This window comes from Pipistrellus kuhlii, unplaced genomic scaffold (assembly GCF_014108245.1).
Source record: "Pipistrellus kuhlii isolate mPipKuh1 unplaced genomic scaffold, mPipKuh1.p scaffold_m20_p_13, whole genome shotgun sequence".
Classification (NCBI taxonomy): Eukaryota; Metazoa; Chordata; class Mammalia; order Chiroptera; family Vespertilionidae; genus Pipistrellus; species Pipistrellus kuhlii.
Window position 1 is genome coordinate 21,055,094 of NW_023425438.1, and position 20,458 is coordinate 21,075,551.

Genomic DNA, 20,458 nt, shown 5'->3' on the forward strand with positions numbered 1-20,458 from the left:
TACCAAGAAGGATGAAAAGAGCATCCACATATAGAGTGGTCAGGCATAGGGTCTTGGAGTTCAAGGGGGGGGTGGGGGGGGGGGAGTCTGTGTGGAAGGTAGGGTAGCCCTGGAATGAAGAGTCAGACAGAGGAGGGGAAAAAGGGTGTTGCATAGCAATGGGGTTGGTAGACCTGGAAGACTGGTGAGAGAACCTAGAAGCAGTGACACTCCAATACCAATGAACATGAGTAGCAGTAGGAGCTTGGCTTCTGAATAGCATTTTCTTCTTTAAAAAAAAGAAAAAAATTTTTTTTTTAAAAAATTGATTTCAGAGAGGAAGAGACAGATACAAACATTTGCTGATGAGAGAATCATTGATCGGCTGCCTCCTGCATGCCCCCTATTGGGGATCAAGCCCATAACCTGGGCATGTGCCCTTGACAGGAATCGAACTCAGGACCCTTCAGTCCAGAGGCCAACACTCTATCTACTGAGCCAAACCAGCTGGGCTTCTTATTTTTTTAATCTTCACCCAAGGATATTTTCCCATTGATTTATTTTTTAGAGAGAGTGGAAGAGAGAGGGAAAGACAGAAATATCGAAGTGAGAGAAACATATCGAATGGTTGCTTCCTGCATTAGCCCAGACCAGGAACCAGGCTGGAGAGGAGCCTGAAACCCAGGTATGTGCCCTTGACAGAAATCAAACCTGGGACCTTTTGGTCCACAGGCCGACACTCTACACACTGAGTCAAACCGGACAGGGCTGAATAATATTTTCTATAAAAGAAATAAAGGTTCCTTGGAGAAATGATAGATTCCAGATTGGGGGAAATACAAGATGAGCCTGAAATACCTTGTGGTAGAAATAATAAAGTGCTAAAAGAATGATGAGGACATGTCAAAAGGACAAAGAAGTCAGCCTGAATACTCACCCACTAACAAAATTATGTTGAGCATCAATATACATGATAGTAAAGGAATTATAACCCACCGAATGAACAGCAACCCATAAATTTACACAGCTATAAATAAATAAATGGAAAGTTTAATAAAGAATGAGATGTTAAAAAAAAAAAAAAACTTTAGAAAGGGGAAAACAGTAACTCTGTAGTAAAGATGTCCATCAGATAGTACCTTAATCAAGAGATTTAAGTGATGGCCGGCCCCTCTGTACCCCGCACCTCCCACCCAGCACACGCCCCGCCCTCTGAGGTGGGGCAGTGGTCACTGCATCCCCAGCCTCACCCAGGACTCCCACCTGGCATGGGGCCACCAGCCAGGCTCCCTGGCAGCATTCACGTTCAGCAATAAAGGTTGTCCCACGTAAAAAAAAAAAAAAAAAAAAAAGAGATCTAAGTGAATATCATCATTAGTAGGACAAACTGAAACAGTGTGTCACCCGATAGCAGCTATATTCCTGCAGCATAACCTAAATCAAAATTGTGAGGAAACATTAGACAAACCAAATTTGTTCTAATTTGTTTTGAGTCATCTTCAAAACTGTCAAAGTTATGAAAGTCAAGGAAAATCTGAAGAACAGTTCACAACTGAAGGATACTAAAGAGATATGGCAACTAAATGCAATGTGTGGATCTGAACATTTTTGCTAAAATGTGGCTATTAGGACCAATAGTGAAACTTAAATGCGGGGTCTAAAGATTAGAAGACAATAATGTGTAAATGATAACTTTCTGACTTTTATAGCTATAGTATGTTTGTTTAGAATATCATTTTTTGTAAGAAATACAGACTAAAAATTAGGAGGTGACAGGATAATAGGTTGGCCATATTCTAGAAAGAATCAGGGGAAAAAACTCTTTTCTAAGTTAGATTGTTTTTAAATACTAATACATTTGAGTAATATATAAACCACTAGAGGCCTAATGCACCAAGATTTGTGCAAGAATGGGCCTTCCTTTCCTTGGCTAACAGCACCGCCTTCGCTGTTTCCTTCACATTATCACATTATTAATGTTTCCTCACCGCCTTCGCCCAGAGCTGCCTTTCCGACTTCCCATGTTGCCCAGAGGCCCGGAGCTCCTGGGGCAGTGTGGAACACCTGCGTTGTCACCATGCAATGATGCAAGCTTCCTGCCCACCACATCGGGTGGCCTGTGTATGCAAATTTACCCATCATCTTTGTAGGGTTAATTTGCATGCACACTCCTGATTGGCTGGGAGTCACAAAGGTAGAGCCAATTTGCACCTTCCTCTTTTGTTAGTGTTGATTAAAAATTCTGCTTGGAAAATCAACACCATAAACAGTTAAAAGAAGCAACACAATTAGGAAAAAACCTGCAACAAATGTCACACAAATGGGTAATAATTTCTTTGTCTACAAATAAATAGAGAAAAGATCAATAATTCAACAGAAAATTGGGCCAAGGCAAGGACATGAGCAGATAATTCAGAATTAAGAAATGAGAAATGAAATGCTAATAGGAATGAAAATGAGATATTTTTCACATAACAAATTATGAAAGATAAAGTTTGGTCACATATTAGTATTATGAAAAGATAATGTGAAGGAAAAAGAGTTCTTAATTGCTCTAAGAAGAACAATTTGGCAATAGCTATTATTACTTAGCAATTCCATTTCTAGGAATTGATTCTGCAGCTATATTCACACATATGGGAAATGTAGTATGGACCAAGATTTTTATTGCATACTGTTTCCAATACTAAAAGGTAACAATTAAATGTTTAATAGTGTTTATTAAATAAATGATGGCCTAGCTATACAATAAACTATTAAGTGGTAATTATAAGATATAAAGCAGTTCTATATAGATTGATAAGGAACTATCTTTAATATACAGTAAGTTTAAAAACCGAAATATAGTGTTTTGTGTGTGTGGTTTAATGATACACATCTTTATATCATTATAAAGAATTCTTTTTTTAAAAATATATTTTCTTAAAAAAATATATTTTATTGATTTTTTACTGAGAGGAAGAGAGAGGGATAGAGAGTTAAAAACATCAATGAGAGAGAAACAGTGATCAGCTGCCTCTTGCAGCTGGGGATGTGCCAGCAACCAAGGTACAGGCCCTTAAACGGAATAGAACCAGGGACCTTTCAATCCGCAGGCTGATGCTCTATCCACTGAGCCAAACTGGTTTCGGCACATACTCTTTAAAAAAAAATATTTTATCGATTTTTTACAGAGAGACAAGGAGAGGGAGAGAGAGCTAGAAAATTAATAAATTGCATGCGAAATCATGGGGAAAAAATAAGCAAAACTAAAGCATTCTGTTTAACGTACACTTGGGCATTAAAATTACTTTAAAAAGGCCAGATTATCATATGAATGCTTTTTTTGGTGTCCGTGTGTGGTGGTGGTGGTGGTGGTCGTGGTGGTGGAGGGGAAGGATGGAGTTATGACTGGAATGGGGCACATAAAAGGTTTCTGCAGTGGCTGGCTAAGTTTTATTTCTTGACTGGTTGGTATTACAATACCAATCTTAGTAATAATTCTAAACTTTAATAATAATTCTTTTATGTGAAATTTCCCTACCTAGCTATATTTTACAATATAGAGGTGTTTTTAAAAGATGAGGAGTTATAATAGCGTAATATTAAAAAACAGAGGTTTTTCCAATAGCAGACCTTGGCAAAATAACATTTAAAAAAATATATAGATTTTATTGATTTTTTTAGAGAGAGGAAGAGAGAGGGATAGAGAGTTAGAAACATCCATGAGAGAGAAACATTGATCAGCTGCCTCTTGCACACCCCCCACCAGGGATGCGCCCACAACCAAGGTACATGCCCTTAACCGGAATGGAACCCGGGACCTTTTAGTCCGCAGGCTGACGCTCTACCACTGAGCCAAACCAGTTTTGGCTGTCTATTGTCTTTTGAAGAAAATTTCCTATAAAACTTCCTGCTCTATCTGTAGATAATCCATTTAATTTTAGTATGTAAATTTTGCTTTATATACTTTGATGTTATTTGGAAATACAGGGGCAAGATTATTATTTCTTCCTGGTGAATTACTCCTTTCATCATTATGCTTAATAATGCCTTTTGCCTTAGAAATCTATTTTGGGCTGATAATATTTTCCTAACAGCTTTTAGCTTTGTTTTATATAAGCACTTTTTTAAACCTGTAATTTTTTTTTGTCATCTGTTGTGAATATTATTTCCTAGTTTGTTGTTTGACTCTTGCTTACTGGTATTTGATAAGAAACATTCATTATTTTGTTTTTTGTTTCTTTGTTTTTAGTTTAGCAAGGCCTTTTCCTCCTCAATATCATATAAATATTTTATATTATTATTCTCATTCTATTTAATAAAAAATTTGTTTTTGTTTTTGTTTTTTACAGAGAGGAAGGGAGAGGAATAGAGGGCTATTAAAATCAATGAGAGAGAGAACATCGATTAGTTGCCTCCTGCACACCCCCCCTACTGCCTGCAAACAAGGTACAAAGATATGCCTGACTGGAATCGGACCTGGGACCCTTCAGTCCACAGACCGACACTCTATCTACTGAGCCAAAACTGGTTAGGGCTAAACCTGTATTTTCAATGTTTACTTTTGGGTCCTTACATTTTATTTACTTACTTAATTTTTTTATTTATATTTTATTTTATTGATTTTAGAGATGAAGTGAGAGGGAGAGATAGAAATATCAACGATGAGAGAGAATCACTGATAGGCTGCCTCCTGCATGCCTCCGACTGAGGATCTAGCCCAAATGCTGGGCAGGTGCCCTTGACTGGAATCGAACCTGGGACCCTTCAGTCTGCAGGCCGAGGCTCTATCCGGTTTGGGCTTATTACTTTATTTTGAAGAAAAGTGCTGCTGACAGTTACCGTATACTTTGGATAGCTTATGGTGAACAAGCACCATCTCAAAATTCTTATGAACTCTGGTTTAAATGCTTTAAAAGTGATTTCGATGTGAAAGACAAAGAATGTCCAGGTCAACCAAAAAAGTTTGAAGACCAGCAATTACAAGCATGATTGGATGAAGATGCATGTCAAACTCAAAACAACTTGCAGAAAGATTAAATGTTGCTCAGCAAACAATTTCCAATTGTTTACAAGCAACAGGAAAGATTTTAAAGGAAGGAAAATGGGTGCCACATCAACTGAATAAAAGACAAATGGAAAGTCGAAAAGTCATCAGTAAAATGTTGCTTCAAAGGCATGAATGAGAGCCTTTTTTCCTTGAATTGTGTCTGGCAACGAAAAGTGGATTTATTTTGAGGATCCTAAACACACAAAATCATGGGTTGATCCAGGTTAACTATCAACATCAATTGCAAGGCCAAATTGCTTCAGAAAGAAGACAATGCTCTACGTTTGGTGGGATCAGGAAGGTGTGGTATTATGAGCTTCTAAAACTAGGTGAAACCCTTAATATGATCACTAGTGACAACAAATAATCAATCCGAACCACGCTTTGATTGTAAAACTACCAGAATGGGCCAGAAGACATGGCAAAGTAATTTTGCTTCATGATAACACACCATCACACACTTCAAAACCAGTTAAAGACACATTAAAATATCTTGCCTGCTAAGTGCGTACTTACATAGTTAAATAAACTCTAATATAAAGAGTTAAATATTCACCAGACCCTGCTCCTTCAGATTACCACTTGTTCCAATCTATGACACACGCACTTTCTGAGCAGCTCTTCAAAATGCACGAAGAAGTGGAAAACTGGGTTTCTGAATGGTTTGCCTCAAAGTAAGAAAAGTTCTATAGGGATGGTATCCACAAATTACCTGAAAGATGGGGGAAATGTGTAGCTAACAATGGACATTACTTTAAACACTTTTGATGTTTCTCTTGAAATTATCGTGTTTTCTTTGACTACAAAATCTGCATTATTGACTGATAAACCTGGTACACATTATATTAGAATGCTAATATTTAGATGTTAAGCTGTAATATAAGACTAATAAAAATAAACTCAACATTCAATTTCAACCATAACTTAAGAGAAAATTTAATTTTCAGTTAAAAATGTTCTTGAACCCAATATTTCCAAATAGAAATAGAATGTGATCCATATTTTGTAATTTTTAAATTTTTAGTAGCTAAGTAAATTTGAATATAATTTAACCCACTATTTATCGTATTTTTCGGACCATAAGACGCTCCGGACCATAAGACGCACCAGTTTTTAGAGAAGGGAAATGAAGAAAAAAAGATTCTGAAACAAATAGTGTCCTAAAATATTTTATGTGCATTAAAACCCAACATCACAGTCATAAACACATGTAATCAACCCTGTAAAGTAAACAGCAGCATTTAGAACCATTTTAGAGCTGGGCAAGCACACAGAGACCACACAGAGCCGGGCAAATAAAAAAACTTTTTTTTTAAAGTATATGTGTAGGCTATATTTGGACCATAAGACGCAGGGACTTTTCCCCCCCACTTCTGGGGGGGAAAAAGTGCGTCTTATGGTCTGAAAAATACGGTATATAAAAATTATAATTTCAACATGTAATATAAAATTGAAATATTTTACATTCTTTTATCTTCCTATTAAATCTTTAAAGTAACTATGTACTTTTAACACAAGAATAACTCAAATTCAGACAAGCCACATTTTAAGTGCTCAATAACCGCATGCAACTAGTGGATAATTTAAATGGATGGACACACACACACACACCTTTACTAAATTCTTATTGGTCCTCAAAAATAATAAAAAGTACCATGCAATTTAAATGGATTTTATAATATATATATCTCAAAATTTATTTTTGATTTTTTTAGGTTTGAATATAAATCCTGTAAAAATATCCTAGAGTCTTCACTATTACTATGAACCACAACGGAAAAGCAAAGGCTTCTGGAGAGTAAGCATTTTTCCTTTATTTAAAAAATAATATTTGAAATCTGATATTTAATAACATTGAAAAATTACATTAGGATTCATTTTATCAAAATAAGCTACTTAATTCTATACATTCTTATTTTTGGTGTATAGGACGATGGCTCCAACCAATTAAGCCATTTAGCCAGGCTAATTCTATACATTCTGAAGCTAATACTAGAATACCTTAATTTTTACATACCTTTATAACTATCTCAAAGATTTACAAAATGCTGTAGTATTGGGTGAGAATTAAAGTCTATACATTTTAGGGTATAGAGTAATCTAAACTTAGAGAATGGTTTATAGATTTTAATTTACAGTGGTTCCCACTCCCCCAAATATTATACATATTCCACATTACTTACGCATAGCCACAGATCAAATTGGAAACTTAGACAAATCTGTGCTAGTAACTGTACTTAGAAACAGCTCCCAGTCTCACCGTGTAAAACACCACACTTGGCAACTGTTTCTAACACAGTTGGGAACTACTACAACTTTTTTCTAACTACTAAAAAAAATCCAAAAATAAACTGAAATCAAGTTTATTTTAAATGCTTTTAAGGTATTTTACATAAGACTTAAATATTTTACTTTAAAAGTTTACTTAAAGATTTTAAGGTGGCGAGTCTAGTAGTAAAGTCACTGTAAAAATCTGCTTTATAAAAGTTTGACTTGCTATGAACAGATGTTTTTGTGTTATATATAGTTACAAACTTTAAAAAATCTAATTATTGAGAAGACTGTGTTACATTTCCCTTAATGCAGTGGTCTGCAAACTCATTAGTCAACAGAGCCAAATATCAACAGTACGACGATTGAAATTTTGAGAGCCAAATTTTTAAAACTTAAACTTCTTCTAACTACATTTCTTCAAAATAGACTCACCCAGACTGTGATATTTTGTGGAAGAGCCACACTCAAGGGGCCAAAGGGCCGCATGTGGCTTGCAAGCCAGTTTGCTGACCACTGCCTTAATGTATTCAGTTATTACTAACACACACTCTTCTGCTCAATTTTCACCACAACATAAACTAGAGAGATTATCTAAGACTAGTCAAAGAAAATATATTTACATTTCAGCCACTGAATAAATAATCTTCAGAAGCTAAATTTCTGATATTATAAAACTCACACAAGGCTTCAGTTCAACAGAAGGAATTTAAACAGATTCATTTAAATTGTCTTAACGTGTGTTTTAGACAATTTTTAATATTTTCTCAATGAGTGAAAAATAAATGTACTGTGCACACTGTATGAGGTACTGGTGAAACCGAACCAAACAGAGTATTTACCCTTTAAGAGGTTATGTGAGATGTAGACAGTCAATAAGTAGTAAAACAGTATGCCACATGTTATAAGCATGATAAGTAGAAGATACTATGGGAACACACAAGAACATCTAATCATATCTTAGATATTGACATATGAGTAAAAGTTTCTTGAAGAAAGTTCAAGCTGAGGTGAATGACAACTGGGAATCAGTCTAGGAGGAGGAGCAGTGTGTGAAAATCTGAAGGTACTCACAAGGAACTGCAATTGCAAGTTGCTCTGTATGCCTGAACCATGTAGCAGGGGCCAGATTATGAAGGGTACCTACTATAAACACTTTAAAGAATTTAAATTTTATCTTGAAGGCCAAGGATAGTCTAGAACAGTGACAAGTTTTGATTTGTGTTTTAGGGAGATTACTTGAACAACGTAAAAACAATTGAAAGTGGATGGTACTGGTGGTGGGAGACCACCTAGGAGGATATGGCAAACATGGCTTGAACTATGGTAGTAAGTTGGAAGAATGGATTAGATCTGAAGTATAGTCACAAGATAAATTAATTAAACTTGGTGACTGAATTCCAGGTATGTGGGTTGGGGAAGAGAATAGGATAGAGCTAGGAATATTAATTTGAGCAATCCAATGGATGGTGGTGTCATGCATTAAGGCAGGGACCTTTGTGGGGGATAGGAAAAAATAAGGTAAGTTCAGGTTTGGATTTTGAGTTTTGAGATACCTGTGGACATTCATGTGGAGATTCTCACCAAAAGTAAACTTTAAGGATTAGTGAGTGATGAAAGTATACTATATTAGGAGTGGCGAGATAGTCAGAAAGTGTAATTAGCTGACTATCTCGCCACTACTAATCATCATTTAATTATGGTACAATATTTATTGATGTGTCATGGTAGAGGTGCCATCCGATTCTTGAGAAACAGCCATATAATGTAAAGGTAATTGTTATCTATTGATGTCAAAACTATCAATCTATACATATACATATACATATACATATACACATACACATACACATATATATATATAAACTTAAGCGACTGAACCGAATGACCAGTTGACCTGTCACTATGATGTGCACTGACCACCAGGTGGCAGACAACGCAGGAGCTGTCCCCTGGTGGTCAGTGTGCTCCTACAGGAGGAGTGCCGTTAAGCTGACTGACCCATCCCAGCAGCCCACCAGCCCAGCAGCAGCCACTCCCTCCCTCAGTAGTCCTGTAGATCCAATCTCTGGAAAATGCACTAGGCATTGATGACCAGTGCTACCAGCACTGCTGGCCTCCTGGAAGTCAGCCTAGGGGACTGCAACTGCTTCCCATCCTTAGACGCTTCGTAAGTCAGAAATGATATAAAAGTGGAATGAACATCAGCAGGATGGATCCAGATCCCTGCCTGGCAAGGGCATCAGATAGCTTCCGCTCCCCACCCTCTTTGGGATCAGGGTTCACAGCTGGTGAGTGCAGCTGCAGTGGTATGAGCCTGTGGCAGGTGCAGGGGGGGCCAGGATGAGCAGAAGCGGCAGACTGCGGGTTTTGGCCCAATTCCTGCAGGCCACCCCGAGGGACCCCCACCCACGCACAAATTTGTGCACTAGGTCTCTAGTACTGTATATAAAAATGTCTGTAGGTACCAGAATTGACAAAAATTCATAACTCTTGCTTGATGAGAAATAAAAGAAAACAAACCAACTCTAATTCAAGGATTAACATCCTTTGGGAATAGCTTAGCTTTATTTTCATTCTTTCCTGCTACATATCACATTCTATTCTAAGACATTCCTCCTGCCCATTGCTTTCAGGAGGAGTATAAAATAACTTCACCCCAAAATGGAACATTTAAAATTCTTTCTTCTAGCCTCATATTTTTACTTGCAGTTTTTCATTTTTAGTATTCCCTAAGTGAGAAAATTCACAAAATAATACAATTATTTTCCCTACTTTATCAAACAAAAAAAAATTATTTTTAAAGTTAGTAGCTTTCATAAATTAAAAAAAAATATGTATTTTGATTTTTTTACAGAGAGGAAGGGAGATAGTTAAAAACATCAATGAGAGAGAAACATCGATCAGCTGCCTCCTGCACACCTCCTTCTGGGGATGTACCCGCAAACAAGGTACATGCCCTTGACCGGAATAGAACCTGGGACCTTTCAGTCCGCAGGCCGATACTCTATCTACTGAGCCAAATCGGTTTTGGCGGCTTTCATCAAATTTTAAGTTCAACTGAACAACACTGTAACTCAAAAGTAGCATTACATCCAAAGTAGGAGCTAATATGACCAGAGTATCAAGTGCGTCATTAATTCAAGATAAAAATAACTATGGCCACAATCAACAACTATGACAAATCTAATTCTAGTCTAACCTGGGATTCATATAAGTCAATTGCTAGTCAATATAAACATTTGCCACTGAGGGACCTGATCCAGTAGGGAAGCTAGGTATGTAACAAATAAATGAAGCAATATATGTGCTATTATTAAAGATACCCACAAAGTGTTAGGAAAGTATAAAATAAGACACACAAATGAACATATGCACAGGGCTTAAGAGAACACAATTTAGTGTGCCCCTAATTTTATTTTCACATGAAATTCAGAAATTTTTAAAAATGCCTTTTATTAGTTCAGTTTTATGGGGAAAGAATAAGAAGGTAGAGCATGAAGATCAAAAGAGAATGAAGCCCTGACTGGTTTGGCTCAGTGGATAGAGTGCTGGCCTGTGAACTGAGGGGTCTCGGGTTCGATTCCAGTTAAGGGCATGTACCTTGGTTGCGGACACATCCCCAGGAGAGGGTGTGCAGGAGGCAGCTGATCGATGTTTCTCTCTCATTGATGTTTCTAGCTCTCTATCCCTCTCCCTTCCTCTCTGTAAAACATCAATGAAACATTTTAAAAAATGAGAACAAAGCTATTATACTCTTACAAACATTAAATGCTTAATCTTTTATGTTAATTTATCTCAAACTTTTTTTGAAAAAAATTTTTAAAAAAAATATTTTTTTTACAGAGAGGAAGGGACATAAAAAATAACAAGAAAACTAAGTAAGGAGTCCAGTGAATCTGTCTTATTCAGGAGCTTTTATGGGAAGACAAAAGAAGGTAGAGAAGGAAGTGTTCAGGAACTCATAGGCATTGAATGAAAATATATTTTACCATCAAAAGTAAAAGGTAGCCTTGGCAGTTACAAGTACAAGAAACATAAGGTTTCTCCAGCAGACTATTTAAAAAGTCCCATTATTGTACTTCATATGAGTGAAGAGAAAATATGTTTAAAATCTATCTACAAGCATGTCAAACTCAAAGCTAATATGGGCCAAATAAATAAGTTTATGTAAGCTGCAAAAAAAATAAATAAAAAAAGGCTTTAATTTTCATAGAAACATAGGTTTATTTAGATAAAGACATGCTGAATACAAAGGGCTGAAATAAATGAGCAATCGTTAAAATAATAGAACATTAAAAAAAAATCAGTATTTTTTCTGAATATCAACTTACCAGACACTGCACTGCACAAATTAGTAAGCGTAATGCAAATAAATCTATTTTTCTTGTTTAAGGGAACTGAATGCAATTCGATTTATAGTAATCAGTCATTAGCAAATGTTGTAGTCTGTTACGAAATTTTTATTAAGACATTTCTTACATACCGTTATATTGGCTGGGCTGCAAAAATATTTTTTGTGGGCCGCATGTGGCCGAGAATTTGACATGCTTGATCTACAAGCTTTATTGAAGTAAATAAAATATCACATTAGAGAACAGCAGATGGCGCCAAAATGTTTTTCCACATTGCCTTGGGTCACATAAATGATTAACTGAAATCAAAAGGAAAAACTCTTCATATTAGAACTGGAGTATAAAAACATTTACTGATGTCAATAACAATGATCTAGAGCAGTGTTTCCCAAACTTTTGACATATGTGTACCTCTTATTTTCATAACGCTGAGTACCCCTTATACTCATGAGAACGTAGAATTAGGCGCAGCTAAATAAGCATGGTGCAGTGCATATCCCCACCAAACTCCGGTGCAAGGCATACCCCCAACAAACTCTTCCTGTACCCCTGGGGGTATGCGTACCACACTTTGGGAAACACTGACTAGAGCACGAATACTTACTGAAAAATACAAGGATACATACATCAAAAACAAAAAACTATTAAAAAAAACTAATGAAAAGTACTTTTGGTTTTACTAAAAATGTAACTATACTTCTTACAAAAGAGCTACTACTCTAGAAAAAGTACTAATTATCTAAAAAATTAAAGGTACTGATATCCACATTTACATAATAAACTCTTAATTAATGACACTAATGAAATTGATCAATAATTTGGGTAATTAAAACTACCCTTCACAGATATGTATTTCCCTTCTTGATTCTAAGATGTGTAAGGGGGAACAATACCTCAATAAATTATAAGCGCTGATCTCAAGTTCATCTATGGTTCAAAATATTAAAATGTAAAATTTTTAAAAAAAAGGGGGACTTGGGGAACATTCTATCAACATCAATGGTTTACTTTTAAAAAATAATTCTGCATGGTGTACTCTTTTTCTTTTTTACTGACTTTATTGGGGTGGCATTAATAAAATTATATAGGTTTCAGGTGTTCAATTCTGTAATACATCATCTGTATATTGTATTTTGTATTCCCCAAGTCAAGTCTCCTTCCATCACCATGTATCCTCTCTATAACTCTTCTATCTCCCTAAGCCCCTTTCTTTTTGATAATCACTATATTGCTTGTTGTGTCTATGGGTTTTATTTTGCTTAATCTCTTCACCTTTTTTCACCCAGCCCCACAAACCTCCCTCCCTTCTGAAGCTGTCAGTCTGTTCTCTATATGTCTGTTTCTATTTTGTTAATTTTGTTCATTAGATTTCATATATGAGTGAAATCATAAGGCCCTTGTCTTTTTCTAATAGCTCATTTCACTTAGCATAATGCTCTCCAGGTCCATCTTTGCTGTTGCAAAGAGTAAGATTTCCTTCTTTGTGTGTGGCTGAGTAGTATTCTATTGTGTAAGTGTACCACAACTTCTTAATCCACTCATCTACTGATGGACACTTGGGCTGCTTCCAAATCTTGGCTATTGTAAATAACACTGCAATGAACAAGGGGCTGCATACATTCTTTTGAATCAGTCCAGATTAGGTTAAGATCGAAGTAATTTGCACTGAAATGGGGGAGAAAAATTTGGCAATATTTAAAAGTGATAGGAACTAGATGATTTACACAGAGGGGAAAAACAGTACATTTTCATAAATTAATCAACAAACGAGACCTCAAGAAAGATTCTGGTCCAATTCCTTGGGTACAAATAGTTAAAGCTTTACTGTGTCTTTCATATCTATTATATAAACCTCACAGTGTTTTCACAGCAACTTTTTCAGGATAGCTGAAGATTTTACATTAATTTTAAGCACCCAAAACAGAATTTTAATTATTCTAATTGAAAATATTTTTTTTGAAAGATGTTTTCATTGATTTCAAAAAGTAAGGGAGAGAGGATAGAAACATCAATGATGGGAGAGAATCATTAACTGGCTGCCTCCTATACAATCCACACTGGGGATTGAGCCTGTAACCTGGGCAAGTATCCTGGCCAGGAATTATACCCTGACCTCCTGGTTCATAGGTGGTCAACCACTGAGTAATGCCACCGGGTTTGAAAATATTTCTAAAGTAAATTTAGCTTTTAAAAGAATATGCCAAATAAATAAATAAAAATAAAAGAATAACATTAAAATAATGTAACCCTTTCTTGAGGATCCTATATAATAAAGAGCTAATATGCTAATTAGACTGGACGGCTGAATGACTGTCAGACAACCTTCCAGACGAAGACGGGGCTGCTGTGAGGGCTGAGCCCCCTGTACGAATTTCATGCATCAGACCTCTAGTTCACATGAATAAAAAAGAAAGATGCAAATTGACCATGCCTTCGTGATGCTCACCAGCCAATCAGGAGTGTGTATGCAAATTAACCCACCAAAGCTGGTGGGTTAATTTGCATATGCAGGCACCCAGGGTGTGTGTGTGTAGGGTGGGACATAGGCGTTCTGCTCAGGGCCTCTGGGCAGTGCGGAAAGGTGGCTCTAGCCAGAGCGAAGGCAGCGCCAGCAGCCAGGGGAAGGAAGGCCCATTCTTTTTAAAAAAATATATATATATTTTATTGATTTTTTACAGAGAGAAAGGGAGAGAGATAGAGAGCTAGAAACGCTGATGAGAGAGAAACATCGACCAGCTGCCTCTTGCACACCCCCTACTGGGGATGTGCCCACAACCAATGTACATGCCCCTGACCGGAATCGAACCTGGGACCTTTCAGTCCGCAGACCGACGCTCTACCACTGAGCCAAACCGGTTTTGGCGGAAGGCCCATTCTTGCACGCATCTTCGTGCACTGGGCCTCTAGTAAGATAATAATTAGGATCATGAAATTAATCTATTGTTTGGTAATACGATGAGAGCCTGAGGGCTCTTTTATCAGTACAAAACAATTTTCGTGAATAAGCTGTCCTAAACTGCTGGGTTTCTGGTGTTATTTCTGCAGCTTATAGAATTTTTCCCTCCCCTCTTGCTGTCATTTTGTTAACTGTCATTTCCAGCTGTCCATGAGACTATAGACTCCTCTTTTCTCTGATAAATCAAAGAAATAGCATGTCAGGTATATTTGTTTTAAATGTAAGGGTACACAGGTACCAAGTAGGAGCTTAGGAGAATTTTCCAAGAATAAAGTAGATAGATTCAATCTGGCTTTGGCTAAACACTTCTTTTTAATGTTGTGTCCTGAGTGGTTAATTCATTTGCCAGATAGCACAAAACTAAAGGATCCCTGACAACAGCCAGTGCATTAGAAATTGGCTATATTTCACGATTGGTTAATAAATTTTAATGACATTTATGGATAGGTTTATTTATTTTTACTTTAATAAATCTTTATTGCTCATATTATTACAATAGTTTCTCCTTCCCGCCTCCATAGCTCCCCTCTGCCTGGTCCCCACCCCACCCCACCCTCTGCCCTTAACTCCACCTCCCCACACTGTCCTCATCCAAAGGTATATGATTTTTGTCCAGTGTCTTCCTGCATCCCCCACTTAGTATTTTAGGGATGGCACAAAAATTTTCTAAGATACTGGCTGACTGAAAAAATAGGGCATCTCCCATTATAGCATAAAGATATTGTAAACATAAATTTATCATTTTATTCTACTATTTTTGCAAACTGGCATATTTGCTATAATTTTTATATCCATTTAAATTAAAAGTTGGTAAATTGGTCATGTTTACAAAGGCATGTGACTGTGCTGATTTTCAGTTTTTAATACTACTACCATAACTAAATAAATGAGCCTACTCATTAAATATAAAAAACTTTTATTAAGGACTGATATTATTTCATGAGAAGCCATATAAAGATAGTGAAACATTTAAAGATAGTGAAACCTTTGAATAATCCATAATTAAAGATAATAACAGTATAAATATTAAGTATCTGGATTTAATAAATTATGTAATGTATAAGCAACAATCTTTTGTCAAGCTGAATAAAAGTCCTTATGTAGGTCAGGTATATCACTAACTCATATGTACTAGGGCCATGGTCAGCAAACTGTGGCTCATGAGCCACATGCGGCCCTTTGGTCCCTTGAGTGTGGCTCTTCCACAAAATAACACAGCCTGAGAGAGTATATTTTGAAGAAGTGGTGTTAGAAGTTTAAAAATTTTGGCTCTCAAAAGAAATTTCAATCATTGTACTGTTGGTAATGGCTCTGTTGACTAATGAGTTTGCCGACCACTGTATAGGGAAATGATATGCCTATCAATTAGTTATTCTATCCAACAAATGGTGGAAATAAAAGAAAAGGAGGCAAAGCCTTGACATTTAATTCTACTTTTTAGATTCCCAAATGAATTCACAGGTATTATTATTAATCATACTCTATTTGCTATGTGAGACAGGAATACTCATTTCTCATTTTTTTTTGCCAACATTTTATTTCAAAGCGGAAGGGAGAGGGAGAAACATTAATGATGTAAGAGAATCATTGATTGGCTGCCTCCTGCACGCCTCCCACTGGGGATCAAGCCCGCAGCCCCAGCATGTGCCCTTGACTGGAATCGAACCTGTAATCCTTTATAGTTTGCAGGCTGATGCTCTATCTATCCACTGAGCCAAAACAGTTAGGGCGCCAACAATATTTTTAAGTAAAATATTAACCTAACACTTTCAGTGTGTGATACCATTAAAAGTCCAACAAATACTTGTGAATAAACTATTGTTTTTAAATCCTCACCTGAGAATATTTTTCCATCGTTTTTTAGAGAATGGAAGAAAGAGAGAAAAGACTGAGAGAAATTTGATGTGAGAGGAACATATGGACTAATTGCCTCCTGTACGAGTCCGACCAGGGCCTGGGCTTGGAAGGAGCCTACAACCTGGAATTGAACACAGGACCCTTCAGTGTGCAGGCTGATACTTTATCTACTGAGCCAAAACAACTAGGGCTGAATAAATAATTTGAAACAAATCGCTGTGACAGAAACTGTTATTATCCCAAATCTATTTACTTCTTCCGCTGACAGACCCTACACTTTCAGTTGAGCAGATGACCATACAGTCCACATTTCTCAGCTTCCCTTATTGTTGCACCAGCCACCTGACTAGGTTTTGGCCAAAGGGATATAATAAGCAGAAATTTCCTGGTGTCACTTCTGGGGTAGGTTTAAAGAGAAGGAAGAGAAGAGAACCCTTCTTCACCCTTTCTGCTTCCTGCTAGGTACAACGTTGGAAAAGGAGCACATATTTTGAGGCACAAAATCAAAAGCATATGTTTAAGGATAATGGACTAATGAAGAAAAAGCTTAGGTCTCTTATATCCTGCATGGTAGAGCTTTTGAAACAACCTTATATGCTTACCTCTAGACTTCTATCACAATAGAGATGAATAAAATTTTTTTAATTTTTAAAAGTATTTTTATTTTTATTGATTTTAAAGAAGAAATGAAAGGGAGAGAGATAGAAACATCAATGATAAGAGAGAATCATTCATCAGCTGTCTCCTGCACTCCCCCCACTGGGGATCGAGCCCGCAACCCAGGCACATGCCCAGGACCCAGGACCGAATTGAACCCAGGACTCTTCAGTCCGCAGGCCGATGCTCCATCCACTGAGCCAAACCAGCTAGGGCGGGATGAATAAATTTTTAAATAAACTTTTGCTTTGGGTTTCTTGTCACAATGACAAAAACCTAACTTGAACTAATAATCACACAAAGCAAAAAATTCTCTGCATTTGTGGGAATTTTAAATGCATTTAAGATATTAGTGTTAACAACATGGGCTATTAGTCAATAGAACTTGTTCATATCCCTGCTCTGCTTAGTTAGATATATGTCCTTGGGCAGATTACTTTGCTTCACTCACCACAGCTGTAAAAGGGCAGAAAAAATATCTGCTTCTTAGAATTATTAATTATGAGGATTAAATATAATGAATAAAGGGGCAAATGAAGAAGCAAAAAAAAACCACACACACAAAAAAAACCACATGTCAACAAAGAGAGCTAAGAAAAGTATTAGGTGGGAAAGGGAAAGCAAAATGGTATTTTAGCTCTGGTGTTAAGTACAATAATTATAAAGTGTCACCTGAGCACCAAAAGGTCTTGAATTAGATTTCTCGTCAAGGGACAAGTACCTAGATTGCAGGCTTGCTCCTACCCCCGCCTCCTCCTTTACACCCCCAGTTAGGGCATGTGCAGGAGGCAACCAATAGATGTCTCTTATGTAGATGTTTCTCTCTCTTACCCTCCTTCTTTCCTCCCTTTCATTCTCTCTGAAAAAGCAATGAAAAAAAAATCCTAAAAAAGGGTATTTTAAGACCTCTAAGTAATGTACACAGTAGATAATTCCAGCATGTTCTTTATTTCATCCTATATAATAAAAAGCTAATATGCAAATTGTCTCCTTGGGAGTATGACTGACTGGGAGTTCGACCGCTCACTATGACATGTGCTGACCACCAGGGGGCAGCATGGAACAAAAGGAGGCCTAACCAGCAGCTAGGGGAAGGAAGGCCCTGATTGGTCCTAATTGACAGTCAGGCCTAGGGATCCTACCCATGCATGAATTTTGTGCACCAGGCCTCTAGTCTTTTATAACATAACATCTATAAAATAAGGGTACTGTATTACATGATATCTAAGGAATCTCCACATTCAAGATTACCTCATAAAACTGTGTTATGTCACAAATATATATTATCTAACAAGGCTGCCTAAAAATGTCAGCTCCAAGCCACTTGAAAAAACAAACAAACAAACCTGTCTCCCTCTCTCTCTCTCTCTCTCTCTCTCTCTCTCTCTCTCTCTCTCTCCCCTTTGATAACAAGCAGAATTCTCCATAAGGCTTGAAAGAGGGAGGGAGAGAGAGAAAGACTGACTGGTTGCCTCTCATATGTGCCCCAATGACAGAGAATGAATCTACAACCCAGGTATGTATCCTGACCAGGAACTGAACCCACAACCTTCTGGTGTATGGTATGAGGCTCCAACCAACTGAGCCACCTGACCATGGCTCTTCTGATTATTTATTTTTACCTTTTTAAAAAAATATATATTTTATTGATTTTTTTACAGAGAGGAAGGGAAAAGGATAGAGAGCCAGAAACATCGATGAGAGAGAAACATCGACCAGCTGCCTCCTGCACACCTCCTACCAGGGATGTGCCCACAACAAAGGTACATGCCCTTGACTGGAATCAAATCTGGGACTTTTCAGTCCACAGGTCGACTCTCTATCCACTGAGCCAAACAGGTTTCGGCCTCTTCTGATTATTTTTATGTACTCTGCAAAGTGTCCCATGATCTGATTTGTCTTATGTATATTCTCAGAGTAGCAATTTCTAAGAATTGATGACACAACTTATAAATAAGTTACCCTAAAGAAGTAAAACAATCTTCTAGTAGCTTACAGATTACACATTGTTTAACATAATTGCCTTTAATTGCTTCAATTAATTGGTTAATCACACACCATTCTTCACTTTATTGGTACTTTGTAGTATCAGATAGGCTAGATTAAGTTGCAATAAGAAACAATTCAAAATCTCTGCTTTAAAACAATAAAGATTTATTTCTTGCCCACGCACTGTCACTGGTTGGTGAAGAGCTTTGCTCTGTAAAATTGTTTTCTGGAATTCAAACTAGGAAGCAACTACTCTCTGAAATAGTTAGTGGCAGAAGAAAAGAGGGGCCTGGCAGGTTTCATACTGGGAAATTAAATGATTGGCCTGGAAGTGACATGTTCATTTTCATCTACAACTATTTAGTCAGAACTATTCACATGACCCAGTGACAGAGGGGTCAGGAAGAACCAGATAGAAGAGAGCCAAACATATTTAGTAAGTATAAATGAATGCCCCAAGTGCCCATCATAACAACATTTTTTCTCCGAGAAATTAACTCTTATAGTCATATCATCACTTAACAAAATTAGGACCTTAAAAAACACTGAGTTTATCAACATTCTTATAGAAACTACTAGATTCCAGGAGAATCCACATTAAATGCTTTGAGCCCTGGCAGGTTTGGCTCAGTGGAGAGAACATCCGACCTTGGACTGAAAGGGTCCAGAGTTTGATTCTGGTCAAGGGCACGTGTCTTGCTTGCAAACTAAATCACAGACCCTGGTAGGGGCACATGGGGGAGGCAACTAGTCAATGTGTGTCTCTCAAATCCATGTTTCACTGTCTCTCCACCTTCCTTCAGTTTCTCTAACAATAACAACAACAACAACAAAAATCAACAGAAAAATAACCTCGGGTGAGAAAAAATAAAGTAAATAAATGAAACAATAAGAAATGGTGGAGGATGCAGAGAACTGGAGAAATTATGGCTCATACAACCCTTACATAATGTTAAACCCTGGCCAACTGTTGCCATGTTCAATTTCAAGCTAGTGATATCTGATGATCTAAAATGTTAAAGGAACCTGGGAATCAAGATTATGTACTAGTTAAATTTCACATTTAAAATGTTGGGAACCAAGTGAATTTTTAATAAACACTATATAGAACAAATAAAATAGTATACTGACCACATCAGTCTATTGGATACAAATCTGAAATCTTGGGCTAGGCAAAATCAAAGATCTTTGTGCACACATCTTTTGGGAAGCTGTCCAATTTTGAGTTGACTCAGAGGCATCTTAGAAAAATAAACCCTTACTTTAAGGCAAGGGGTTGGGGAGGATATTGAGGTAAACTAGGAGTCTGACAGAACAGACCAATTTTATACAATTCTGCTTTTAAAGTTATTTAAAATACAT

At 36.9% G+C, this 20,458-nt stretch overlaps 1 protein-coding gene across 5 annotated transcripts in view; it reads right to left on the minus strand.

The window, feature by feature from the left end:
• Positions 1 to 20,458, minus strand: part of FBXO11 (F-box protein 11) — an 85,892-nt gene that overhangs the window by 30,226 nt on the left and 35,208 nt on the right. The window contains exon 1 of one of the 5 annotated variants that reach the window (XM_045580718.1): positions 20,228 to 20,249. The exons of 2 other annotated variants lie outside the window; for them this stretch is intronic. The gene's annotated coding sequence lies outside the window, so the exon portion shown is untranslated. Of the gene's footprint in view, positions 1 to 2,055; positions 2,061 to 11,768; positions 11,790 to 20,227; positions 20,250 to 20,458 lie in introns of those variants that run through there. 2 more of the 5 variants (XM_045580719.1, XM_045580720.1) reach the window with 2 other exon arrangements.